The 10,754-nt window shown below is 50.3% G+C and overlaps 1 protein-coding gene across 1 annotated transcript in view; it reads right to left on the reverse strand.

Moving 5' to 3' along the window:
* The window catches only part of ppp1r16a (protein phosphatase 1, regulatory subunit 16A), a 143,139-nt gene extending 140,682 nt beyond the window's left edge, over nucleotides 1-2,457 (reverse strand). Inside the window, exon 1 of the mRNA XM_069915136.1 lies at nucleotides 2,319-2,457. The gene's annotated coding sequence lies outside the window, so the exon portion shown is untranslated. The remainder of the gene's footprint in view (nucleotides 1-2,318) is intronic.
* Between the last annotated feature and the right edge of the window lie 8,297 nt (nucleotides 2,458-10,754).

Below are 10,754 nucleotides of genomic sequence, written 5' to 3' on the forward strand. Positions count from 1 at the left end.
TTCTTGAAACACTGCAGTGTTGAGATGAGAGTTCGGGAGAGAGATCCATGATTTTGATCCAGCGCTAATGAAGGAGCGGCAATATATTTCCATGTCAGGGTAGTGCTCTGTCTTTCATTTTATGAACATACGTAGGTATCTATCCCTGAACAAGTTTCTCAGTGATGAGATGTCACTGGCAGGCTGATGAGGAGCTGAACACATGCTGGAGAACAGATCTAAAGGAACCCACTGTGTCGAGCGGCATCAGGGAGAGAAAGAGAACAAATGATGCTGGGGTCAGAGTCCTTCAGAGGGGCTCCCATGCTTGTTCACGCTCTCTGAGCTGGGAGAGAGGGTGGGTTTGGAAGTCGTAAGTCTTGGCGAGTTGCCACGGAACATCCCATAGATGCCACAATCTGCAGAGGATATGGGTGAACAGATAAGTAGCAGAATCTTTGCCTGGGTAGGGAGAGGCCACAACTAGAGGGCATTTGTTTATGGAGAAAAGATGTAAAAAGGACCCGAGCAGCAGGTTTTCTTGCTCAGAGGGAGATGAGTGTATGGAACGAGTTACTGGAGGAAATGGTAGAGGTGGGGACGATTATTATGGTTAAAAGTGATATGGATAGGGGTGTAGGATAAAAGCAGTCAAACAGGTGCAGTAGCTTTGCCAGTGTGGATAACAGAGCATAGAATACTACAGCACAGTACAGACTTTTCGGCTTTCGATGATATTCTGACCTATAATATTCCTACCAAAAAGAAAAGTTGAGCCAAAGGCCCTGTATCTGTGCTATAGATTCCAGAACAAAACACTTCCCCACCAAAAACACGGCCCGAAAGGAGAGTGAGTCGCAATACGATTCTAGTAAACTGGCTAGTATATGTGTTAATATTTTAATACGATTCAAGGCTGCAGCCCAATTAGTTGTCAGTGACAATCCTCAAACCAGCACATTACATTAAATAACATTAAGGCATATCAAATCATTCTGCACCATTCTGGTTACCTTCATAGCAACAATGCACTGAAGCAACACAATAAATCGTTCCAATGCGTTACACCAAAGACTCAACAAAAGTGGAGCCTCAAACAAGCACATGATGCAGGAGTGCAGAAAGCTTGGAAAAAAGAGCTGGATTTAAAGAGAAATTTAAAGGCAAAGGGGTTGATTCAGGGAGTGGATTTCAGAGCTCAAGCACTTGGCTAACACTGCAGGAGCCACGATAAACAACTTGCACTGAAAATTAAAACTTGCAGCCAAGTTAATGATTGTTTAGAGAACCACTTTCAGTAAACATCAGGCACTCAGATTACAGACATCATTAAAGCATTAATCAAGGATAGATTGATGACAAAGGTTCATCACTCGACCTAATCCCGGTCTCATACACACAAACTTCAACTCCAAATTTCATCCTCTGCTCCGCAACACACCTCCAGTAACCTACCGCTGCGTCCAAGCACAAACATTTCATCCTGCCAGAGCTACGTCCCTTAGAACCCATCCCCGGTCTCTGCTCTGATCCCAAACTGACCCTTACTCAACTCTGACCTTTGCCCAATCCCAATTCCACCACAAACACCACACCATTCCCAACTCTGACATCTGCACCTTGACCCCGGTCGGCCAACCACATCCTCTGTCGCTTGACCAATCTACTGATTCTAAACCCTTCCCCTTACTGCTACTCTTACATACCAAGTCCTGGTCCCTCAACTCCATCTTTGCCAAACCCTGCACCTTGATCTCTGACCCATCCATCCTTACCCCTTGACTCCCACCCTGACACCAAATCTTGTCCATAATGTGTACCTTGACCCCTGACCCGTCCATTCTCTGCACCTTGACCCCTGACCCATCCATTCTCTGCACCTTGTCCCCTGACCCGTCCATTCACTGCACCTTGACCCCTGACCCATCCATTCTCTGCACCTTGACCCCTGACCTGTCCATTCTCTGCACCTTTTCCCCTGACCCGTCCATTCACTGCACCTTGACCCATCCATTCTCTGCACCTTGACCCCTGACCTATCCATTCTCTGCACCTTGACCCCTGACCTATCCATTCTCTGCACCTTGACCTGTCCATACTCTGCACCTTGACCCCTGACCCATCCTTTCTCTGCACCTTGACCTGTCCATACCCTGCACCTTGACCCCCGACCCGTCCATTCTCTGCACCTTGACCCCCGACCCTGTACTGACCTGGGTCACTTTGACCCATTCACTGACACCAAGCCCTGTGGTTGCGGGCGACGCGGCCCCAGAGGGGAGGGGAGCGGGTAAGAGACCCGTCCAGAGGAAGTGGAACCGCCCCGCCCCAGCACTCACCGATCCCAGAGGAGTCGGGGCCGAACGCTCGGCAACAGCCCGCCATGAGCACCAGCGAACGGCGCCTGCGCCCTCCGCTCGTGCCAGGCCCGCGCCTGCGCCCTCCACCCCGGGCCGGGCCCCGCGTCTGCGCCCTCCACCCCGGCCTGGGCTCCGCGCCTGCGCCCTCCACCCCGGCCTGGGCCCCGCGCCTGCGCACTCCACCCCGGGCCGTGGGCCGCGCCGACATCCGTTGCCACGCAACCGCCCGCATCTCGCTGAGGCGACCGGAGCCCAGGCCCAGCTCCTCGGAGAATTTAAAAAGATTCCTCTTGCTGCAGATGATTAATCCTCGCGTTGCCTCAAGGCTGCGAGGGACCGAAAAAGAAAAATGAATTCCCTCAACTCTGACCCCGTCGCTTAGCAACAAGCTGCCTGGACGCCGCGGTTGACCGGCCCGGGGATTTAATTTCTCGCCGGTAATTAATGGTCCAGGTCCCGACACTGACCAACAATTGACACGAACCAAGGGAGGGCCCTTGCGGCGTGCAGGGATTCGGCCGGTTGCCGTGGAATGCCGGGGCCGGCGTATAGGACGACCCGTTTTGAGCGAGCCCTTTGTATAAGACGACCTCAAAGCTGGCACTTCAAGATTTCAGGTCAGGGCACATCCATGCATCTTTTTTTCCCTGCAGACCACTTATTGGTCGGACAAAAACCCTGTGCGCAGAGAACAGAACCAGGCCATTCGGCCCCTCTCGTCTGGGCTGAACCATCTCCCTAGTCCCACTGACCTGCACCCAGTCCATCCCTCTCCCATCCAAATTCTAATTGAACGTTAGAACTGAGTCCGCAGTCACCCCCTCAGCTGGCAGATCCTTCCACACCCCCACCCCTCTCTGGGTGAAGAGGTCCCCCCTCAACCTTTCCCCTTTCACCCTTAACCCATGACCTCTGGTTTGTATCTCACCCACCCTCAGTGGAAAAAGCCGACCTACGTTTACTCTCTCTGTCCCCCCTCATCATTTTGTAAACCTCCATCAAATCTCCCCTCATTCTTCTACGCCCCAGGGAATAAAGTCCTGACCTGTTGAACCTTTCTGATGAACCTCTGTGCCTCCCGAGACCGATCCTACCCATAGCCCCTTTGCGTGCTCTCCATTCTACGCTGAGGTAGATAGTTGTTCCAGGTTAATAAAAGCCTGATAGATTCACAGCTCCAGCCTTTTGTGATTATTGATGGTACATCAATTTTATGAACTATATTTTTCAAAAGAAGTGTGACATAGTATATAGATATGATTTTAGGAGGTAAATTGGGAAAGGTTTGTTCGAGAAGGTCATATGCAAACACTTTAAAACAGATTTTATTCAAAATACTGCAGCTCTGCTAATGCTAGACATATCGGCCCCACAGCCTTTGCAAGAGCTTTGGAGAGTGCTCAAGAGACTTCACTAATGGATTGTTGTTTGCAAAAGGCGACAGATGAAAGAGCTTGCTGGAGCCGCAGATTGTTTAGAGCTGTTCTGTGGCTTTGCAAGCAGAGAGAGTCGAACAGACTTTCTCTCAGAGAAAGAGAGAGAGAGAGATCACTTCTACAGTGTTACAGCCAGCAACAGCAGGTGGGACTGGAACAGGACAAGCTGGCAAGCTTGTGGAAAAGCCCATGTGGAAGACACGTTGTGAGTGCTTGATTCAGCCTGGTCAAAGCCCTTATGGTTTATGCAAGAGGAGAGGACTGGCTGCCTAATGTTCCACTTGGAATAAGTGAAACAAAAAGGAACTCTGTGGTGACCTGAAAGAAAGAGGTTATCATCTGGAGAACCCTGAAGGGGCAAGTTTCATCAGCAGGACGCTGAAGTGGCTGATGAAAGTACATCAGTTGTGGATGTCCTGGAACAACACATCTCTCTCTGAAAACTGACAAGAACCTTCCTGAGTGGTAACCATTTACCTTTCAAGCACCAAAGCCTGGTAAACTTTATACATATTAAATTCTGGGTGCAGAATAAGAATTGCCTGATACCGGTGAACTTGGAGGAATGAAAAGTGAGATTGGACTGTGAACCCAAGAACTTTTCTGAGCTTACACACACATTACATAAATGTGCGCTTAGAATTAGAAGGGGGTTAAGTTAGTTAAGTAAGTCAATGTGAGGTACTGCATTTTGGAAGGTCAAATCTGAAGGCTGCGTAAAGGGTTAATGGTTGGTTACTTAAGAGTGTGGATGAACAGTGGGATCTTGAGGACCAAATCCATGCATCTCTCAAGGTCACTGCACAGCTTGATAGGATAGTTCAGAAGGCCTATGGGATGTTGGGGTTCATTTGTCAAGGGATTTGTTTCAAGAATCAAGAGGTCATGTGGCAATTCTAAAAATCTCTGGTGAGACCACACTTAGTGTGTTCAGTCTGGTCACCATTATAGGAAGGATGTGGAAGCTGTGGAGAGGCGGCAAAGGACATCTACCAGAATGTTGCCTGAATTGGAAAATAAGTCTTATGAGGCCAGGTTAGCAGAGCTGGAACTTTTCTATTTGGAGTGTAGAAGGATGAGAGGAGACTTGATAGAGGTCTGCAAGATTATGAGAGGCATAGATAGGGTGGACAGTCAGCACCTGTTCCCAGGGCAGGAATAGCAAACACCAGAGGACATGTGTACAAAGAGAAGGGAGGGAGGTTTAGGGGAGATGTCAGGGGTAAGTATTTTTATACAGAGGGTTGTGGGGGCCTGGAATGCCTTGCTGGGGATGGTGGTGGAGGCAGAAACATTAGGGGTATTTAAGAGACTCTTAGTCTCATGAATGGAAGAAAAATAGAGGGTTACGGGGTAGGTTTAGGTATTTTTTGGAAGGAATAGATGGGTCAGCACATCATCAAGGGCTGAAGGGCCTCTACTGTGCTGTAGTGTTCTATGTACCATTCTAAATACCTTTTGTACATAAACTGTCTGTACCTCTTCAACTGGAAGTTTGTTCCATGGACCCAACTCCCCCTCCCCCCCTTGTGTGAAGACCTGTGGGGGAGGGGGGGGGGGTTCAAGTCCACAATTTCCTGAAAATTTTCAGTTTTTTTTTTCATAAAATCCCTTTTCTTTGGCTTGGCTTCGCGGACGAAGATTTATGGAGGGGGCAAAGAGTCCACGTCAGCTGCAGGCTCGTTTGTGGCTGACAAGTCCGATGCGGGACAGGCAGACACGGTTGCAGCGGTTGCAGGGGAAAATTGGTTGGTTGGGGTTGGGTGTTGGGTTTTTCCTCCTTTGCCTTTTGTCAGTGAGGTGGGCTCTGCGGTCTTCTTCAAAGGAGGTTGCTGCCCGCCAAACTGTGAGGCGCCAAGATGCACGGTTTGAGGCGTTATCAGCCCACTGGCGGTGGTCAATGTGGCAGGCACCAAGAGATTTCTTTAGGCAGTCCTTGTACCTTTTCTTTGGTGCACCTCTGTCACGGTGGCCAGTGGAGAGCTCGCCATATAACACGATCTTGGGAAGGCGATGGTCCTCCATTCTGGAGACGTGACCCATCCAGCGCAGCTGGATCTTCAGCAGCGTGGACTCGATGCTGTCGACCTCTGCCATCTCGAGTACTTCGACGTTAGGGATGAAAGCGCTCCAATGGATGTTGAGGATGGAGCGAAGACAACGCTGGTGGAAGCGTTCTAGGAGCCGTAGGTGGTGCCGGTAGAGGACCCATGATTCGGAGCCGAACAGGAGTGTGGGTATGACAATGGCTCTGTATACGCTTATCTTTGTGAGGTTTTTCAGTTGGTTGTTTTTCCAGACTCTTTTGTGTAGTCTTCCAAAGGCGCTATTTGCCTTGGCGAGTCTGTTGTCTATCTCATTGTCGATCCTTGCATCTGATGAAATGGTGCAGCCGAGATAGGTAAACTGGTTGACCGTTTTGAGTTTTGTGTGCCCGATGGAGATGTGGGGGGGCTGGTAGTCATGGTGGGGAGCTGGCTGATGGAGGACCTCAGTTTTCTTCAGGCTGACTTCCAGGCCAAACATTTTGGCAGTTTCCGCAAAGCAGGACGTCAAGCGCTGAAGAGCTGGCTCTGAATTCCCTAGTTCCCTAGTACAGTAAGAGCAGACGTACAGGTTATCTGCCACATTTACACAGCCCGTGTAAAGAGCACGATTTACAGTTACAAGGAAAACAAAGATCAATTAGCATCATCAGGGGCAGCTTGAGAGCACTGTTGTGGGGTTCATTCAGGAGCCCGATGGCTGCAGGGAAGAAACTGTCTTCAAGCCTGTTGGTGTGCACTTTCACCCCCACCCTTCTCCCCGATGGGAGGAGGGAGAAGAGAGTGAGTCCAGGGTGTGATGGGTCCTTCAGTGCTTCAGCTGCCTTTTCCAGGGCCGCAGGCTGAAAGGGGCATCGCAGGTGGATCCTGAACTGGGGGCATTACATTTCAGTGTTTCGAAGATTGGGCAGCACTTCTTCAAGAAGTGTGTGCCATTCCAGTCATCACACCACAGGAAGGATGTGGCTGTGCAGGAGAGAGTGCAGAGGAGACTCTCCCAGGTGGTGCCATGATTGCTGGGCTATGGTTCTGGGCAGAGATTGCACTCCTGGACTTGTTTCCCCTAAAGTAAAGGAGGCCATATGAGTTGCCAGATTGTGGGAGGTGTAGATTGGGTAAACAGAACTTTTCCCCATGGGAGTGGTATCAAAAACAAGAGGGCGGAGGCGGAAGGAGGGAGGATGGAGATACAAAGGGAATCTGGTAAATGTGAGGTCGTCCACTTGGGATGGAAAGATAATCCATCAGATTATTATTTAAATGGTGAAGGACGCCAAAGTGCTGTTGTGCACAGGGACCTAGGAGAGCTCGTGCATGAATCACAAAAGGGTGGTTTGCAGGTTCAGTAGTTCATCAAGAAGGCAATGGGACTTTGGCCTTCATTGCTGGAGGAATTGAATTTAAGAGGAGGGAGGTTCCTCTGCAACTGTACAGGGTCCTGATGAGACTGCACCTGGAGAACTGAGTGCAGTTCTGGCCTCCATACTTGAGGAAGGATGTCCTGGCTGTGGAGGTGGGTCAGAGGAAGTTCACCAGGTTGATTCCAGGGATGAGGGGTTCAGCCTGTGAAAGGGTTCAGCCTGTGAAAGGGTTCAGCCTGTGAATGGGTTCAGCCTGTGAAAGGGTTCAGCCTGTGAAAGGGTTCAGCCTGTGAAAGGGTTCAGCCTGTGAAAGGGTTCAGCCTGTGAAAGGGTCAGCCTGTGAAAGGGTCAGCCTGTGAAAGGGGTCAGCCTGTGAAAGGGGTCAGCCTGTGAAAGGGGTCAGCCTGTGAAAGGGTCAGCCTGTGAAAGGGTCAGCCTGTGAAAGGGTCAGCCTGTGAGCTCACCAGCAGCTATACTTTGTGAGGAGTTTGACGGAGATTTGGAAAGTCACCAAAGACTTGCAAACTTCTACAGGTGGAGAGCATTCTGACCGGTTGTATCACTGTCAGGTATGGAGGTGCCAATGCACAGGACAGGAACAGGCTACAGAGGGTTGTGAACTTGGCCAGCGCCATCACAGACACCAGTCTCCACTGTATTGAGGACATCGACAGGAGGCAGTGCCTTAAGAAAGCAGCCTCTGTCCTCAAGGACGCTCTCCACCCAGGCCAGGCCCTCTTCACACTGCTACCATCAGGAAGATGAACACCCAGCGACACAAGGACAGCTTCTTCCCCTCCGCCATCAGATTCGTGAACAGACAATGAACCACGGACAGCACCTTATGTTCTCTCTATTTTGCATGTTGTTAGTTTAAAATGTAGTTTCTCATCGTTGTCGGACCTATAAAACACTGACACAAAGCAATCAAGTTCGGGAGCTGTGTTCACGACAATAAATTCAGATTCGGATTCTGAAATTGGGCCACCTGGGGATGTACTCACTGGAATTCAGAAAAACGGGAGGGGACCTTGTGGAAATGCATAAAATTATGAAAGGTGAAGATCAGGGAGATACAGGAAGGTTGTTTCCACTGGCAGGTGAGACTAGAACGAAAGACACAGTTCCAAGGTTCAGGGGAGTGGACTTGGGATGGAGTTGAGGAGGAACTGCTTCTTCCAGTGAGTGGGGAATCTGTGGAATTCTCTGCCCACGAAACCGGTAACAGCTCCTTCAATAAATATATTTAGGACTCAGATATAGAGAGACTATTGAAGAATAGGGGAATGAAAGGTTACGAGTATCAAGGCTTGGAGTTGGGATGTTATGGTCAAGTTGTACAAGACATTGGTGAGGCCAAATTTGGAGGATTGTGTGCAGTTTTGGTCACCAACTATAGGAAAGATAGCAATAAGATAGAAAGAGTGCAGAGAAGATTTACTGGGATGTTGCCCGGACTCCAGGAACTGAGTTACTTTGAAAGGTTAAACAGATTAGGTCTTTATTCCCTGGAGTGTAGAAGAATGAGGGGAGATTTGATGGAGGTCGTTAAAATTATGAGGGGGGACAGAGTAAATGTAGGTTGGATTTTTCCACTGAGGGTGGGTGAGATACGAACTAGAGGACATGGGTTAAGGGTGAAAGGGGAAAAGTTTAGGGGGAACACAGAAAGTGGTGGGAGTGTGAAATGAGCTGCAGCTGAAGTGGTTAATGTGGGCTCAATTTTTAACATTTAAGGGGAATTTGGACAGGAACATGGATAGGAGGGGCATGGAGGGACTGGATGCAGGTCAGTGGGACTAGGTAGAAAATGGTTCGGCACAGATTAGAGGGGCTGAAGGGGCCTGCTTCTTTACTGTAATGTTCTATGGGTAACAGGTGGGTAGGTGGAGCTATGTAATGACACCACTAGGTCACCAGGGGCCATCCCAGTGATCTTGTCTATAAAGCAGTCCAGAACTACAGTCTAGCCTTCCAGGTTCGTCTTGCAGAGAGACGAGACCCTCTTAGTGTACATATTAGTTTATTAAAGTTGTCTTATACTCGCACCGCTGGTGTGGTTATTGTCAGTAGACTGAGTCCACGGCAAGATCTGTCAGGTGTGAACTTAATTAATGCCGGAACAGGCTTGATGGGCCAAATAGCCTGCTCCCGTTTTACTATGTACATAGTCACTATGCTTGAGGTAATTAGAATGAGGAAGGCAGAGGAGGGGACATGTGGGTAATGGGGTTAGCACAGATGTGTGGGGCTGAAGGGCCTGGCCTTGTGCTGTGACACACTATTGCTGTCAAGTGCAGACTTGCCAATATGCCCAGAGAGCAGAGGGGGTAATGGTAGGCAGTGTCACCGGGTGACTGCCTCATCCCATCATCTGCACCCTCGACCCTCCACCTCCCTCACCTCCACATCCTGGCGACTGTTCACGGGGAGAGGGAGGGGGTGAGAGAAGGGAGGGGGTGAGAGAAGGGAGGCAGAGTGAGTGGGAGAGCTGCAGCCTCATCCCTGCTATTCCCCACTGGCCCTGGCGTTTGGACCCAGTATTCAACCGTCAGGTCAACAGGGACAGGGAAGCGAGGGGGAAATCCAACCCTGATCCAACATTGTGACATTTCTGGACTCACAGTGAGTTACGGACCTCCTGAATTGGGTGGCGGGGGAATGGCGTTCCTCCCTGGATACACAGTGAGAGGTGGCTATGGCCTCACCCCGTGTCCAGTCTCTGGAGAATCCACTGTCCTGTGCTCGTCATCTGGCCCAAAATCTGCTGTCTCCTTACTGCAAAATTTTCACCATCCGTTATCTCTTCAAAGACCTCCTTCACCTTCTCCCAGGCACCTTGCACTCGCTCCGTGATGCTGGCGTTGGGAACAAAGAGGCAGATTTACTAACAGCATGAGGACCCTCTGAGCTGACACGTCAGCAGTGGGTGGCTCTGTGGCTCAGACATTGATCCTGGGCAGAGTATCTGGACACTCAATGTCCACCCCATCCCGTTACGTCCCACGGTGGCAAATTTACCAGGGTTTGTAACATCTACCCTCATCTCTGTCTCCCCATCTCTCCCTCTGCCCCCCTCCTCTCTTCCCTTTCCCTTTCTTTCCTCTCTCTCTCTCCCCTTCCCCTCGCCTCTCCACCCACCTTTGTCTCTCCTCTCTCTCTCTGTCCCCTTTCTGTCACACTCCCTTTCTTTCTCCTCTCTCCCCTCCTTCTTTCACTCTCTTCCTATTTTCTTTCCCTCCCTTCCTTTCTCCTCCCTCCACTTCTTTTTCCTCACTATTTCTCTCCCTCTCCCTTATCTTTTTTCTCTCCCTTTCATCACCTGCCCCTTTCTCCATCTGCCTCTCTCCATCTCTTCCCCTACCTCTGTCCCCCTCCCACCCCTTCCCCTCCCCTTCCTCTCTCTCCCCCTCCCTCCCCTTCCCCTCTCTCACCTCCTCTTTTTCCCCTTCCCTCCCCCTTTCATCCCTCCCCTTCTCTTCCCCCTCCCTCTTTCTCCCTCCTCCTCCCTCCTCCCCCCTCCCACTCTGACCCCCTCTCTCTTCCACCTTTTCTTCCCCTCTGTTGATTTCA

The sequence above is a fragment of the Narcine bancroftii genome, chromosome 1, assembly GCF_036971445.1.
Source record: "Narcine bancroftii isolate sNarBan1 chromosome 1, sNarBan1.hap1, whole genome shotgun sequence".
Lineage (NCBI taxonomy): Eukaryota > Metazoa > Chordata > Chondrichthyes > Torpediniformes > Narcinidae > Narcine > Narcine bancroftii.